This window comes from Colobus angolensis, unplaced genomic scaffold, assembly GCF_000951035.1.
Source record: "Colobus angolensis palliatus isolate OR3802 unplaced genomic scaffold, Cang.pa_1.0 Scaffold65, whole genome shotgun sequence".
NCBI lineage: Eukaryota > Metazoa > Chordata > Mammalia > Primates > Cercopithecidae > Colobus > Colobus angolensis.
Genome location: NW_012120154.1, coordinates 3,201,817 through 3,204,291, shown reverse-complemented (window position 1 = coordinate 3,204,291; position 2,475 = coordinate 3,201,817). Strand labels below are relative to the sequence as shown.

The following is a 2,475-nucleotide window of genomic DNA, read 5'->3' as shown; positions in this document are numbered from 1 at the left end:
GGCAGAGCGAGACTCCGCCTCAAAAAAAAAAAAAAAAAAAGTGCGCACCCTAAAAAATGACCCTGTGTATGAACCCAGGAGGTTTTTGTACCATCAACAAAGTAAAAATTTTCTTTATTACATCTTTAGCTTGGCCTTTGGTTTCTGTTTTTGGTGTAGGTTTTATTACGCACACAGTGAAACAGTAAAGTAATATACGTGTATACTTATTGTAACATACACTTATAATTACTCCAATATCCACATATTGGGATGCATGCTCAAGAGGTTTTGTTCTGGTTTCTTTTTTACTGATAGGGCTGTGTGATCCCAAGGAAGTCTGGAGAGCAGTGCTGTAGTGATGGGCGAAGGTCCAAGGCTTCCTAATGGCTGCTGCTATTCCCCTCTCCTCTGCAATCTCTCTGCCCCTCCGCCCTTCCCCAGACAAGGCCCCCTGGCTCAGTTCCAGGCTGCAGATCAGACAGAAAACAAAGTCAAGGAGCCCTCCTCCCCTACATACAGCCTACCTGCACCCCTCCTCCCCTACATACAGCCTACCTGCCAGTGAATGCAGTCTGCACACCTGTCTCTCATTCACACGCCACCCAGCAGGCGGCAAAGAGGCCAGGCCACGCAGTCGGCACTTTGTCCCAGGCTCTGAGATAGGGAACTGAGTTGGAACCTCAGTGCTGTCACCCGAGCTGGGCCTGAGACAGGTGACTGGACCTCTCTGACTATCTTTCTTGGGGAGAAGAGTCCGGATGCACTGTCCTGTAGCTAAGGCTTTCGGACTAAATGGATTTAAGAATTTAGAATTTTTCTGATTTTTTTTTTTTTTTAGACTAAGTCTCGCTCTGTCACCCAGGCTGGAGTGCAGAGGAACAATCTTGGTTCACTGCAACCTCCGCCTCCCAGATTCAAGTGATTCTCCTGCCTCAGCCTTCCTAGTAGCTGGAATTACAGGCATGAGCCACCATGCCTGGCTAATTTTTGTATTTTTAGTAGAGACGGGGGGTTCCACCATGTTGGCAGGGCTAGTGTTGAACTCCTGACCTCAAGTGATCCACCCACCTCAGTCTCCCAAAGTGCTGGGATTATAGGCATGAGCCACTGTGCCCGGCCGAATTTTTCAGATTTTAGAAAGGATTACGCTGCTAGACACAGTGACACTCCTGGAAGGGTGGGTGCAGCACCCCAAAAGCAAACATATAGTACTTTCATAGGAAAACATACTGTCAGTCACCCTAGGTAAGATATTTTTAAAGGCCATAATTAGTATCACATCAATTCAGGTCAGATTTTTGCAGCAGAAATTAGTCTGCTGCAGACTTAGAAGAACCTTTGGGATTTTTGAGCGTTCTGGATTCTAGAACAGCAGAGAAGGGGATGTGGGCCTGGACCGTCCTCCAGAACTGTAGGGAGGCTGATGAGGAAGCAGACATCGAGTGTGGTTTATTTCTATGCTTATTTTCAACTGTAATGGTATCCCTCCTCCCAAGCTGAAATCCACTGAGAATGTGGCAGGAGCTGGCCGTGGGACCCAAAGTCTCACTTCTCCCAAGACTGCCCCACCTCCCTCCTCCTCCAGCAAAGACGTCTTCCGGCTGGCCCCCCATCAGAGACATCCTCCTTTCTCAGATAAGCTACTAAGCTATGTCATCACTGAACTTGGCCACCTGCCTTGGAGTTTATTTCAGGAGCGTCGCACCATCTCACCCAGATTCTATCGTCAGAGTCACTTTAAGAGGGGACACCTTACTGCTGCTATCCCCTCCGCCCATGGATTTTATTATGCGCTGTGTGGCAGGCTAAAGAATAATCCCCTAAACATGTTGACATCCTAACTCCCAGAGCCTGTGAACATGCTACCTTACATGGCAAAAGGGACTTTGCAGAAGTGACTGAGTTAAGGGTCCTGAAATAAGAGATTAACCTGAATAATCTGGGTGGGCCCATGTCATCACAAGGGTCCTCGTAAGAGGAATACAGGAGAGAGAGAAAGAGCGAGAAGAGGGCAGTGTGACACAGGAAGCAGAGAGAAGAGAGTGGAAGCTGCTATGCTGCTGCCCTTGCGGATGGCAGAAGGGACCACAAGCCACAGATGCAGGTGGCTTCTAGGAGCTGGAAAAGGCAGGGAAATAATTCTCCCCCAGAGCCTCTAGAAGGAGCACAGCCCTGCTGACACCTTGATTTTAGCCCAGTGAAACACATTCTGGACCTCTGACCTCTAAAACTGTAAGATAATTAATGTGTGTGTGTATGTGCGTTTTACTGGTTTTTCTTATTGTAAGTAATCTATAATCTGTGTTTGTTTTGTTTTGTTTTTGAGAGGGAGTCTCACTCTGTGGCCCAGGCTGGAGTGCAGTGATGCAATCTCGGCTCACTGCAACCTCCACCTCCCAGGTTTAAGCAATTCTCCCACCTCAGCCTCCAGAGTAGCTGGGGTTACAGGCGCATGCCACTTTGCCTAATTTTTTTTTTTTCTTTTTTTTTTTT

General features: G+C 47.7%; 1 protein-coding gene across 2 annotated transcripts in view; it reads right to left on the bottom strand.

The window, feature by feature from the left end:
• Positions 1-2,475, bottom strand: part of TMEM184B (transmembrane protein 184B) — a 55,128-nt gene that overhangs the window by 38,448 nt on the left and 14,205 nt on the right. The window lies entirely within an intron of this gene.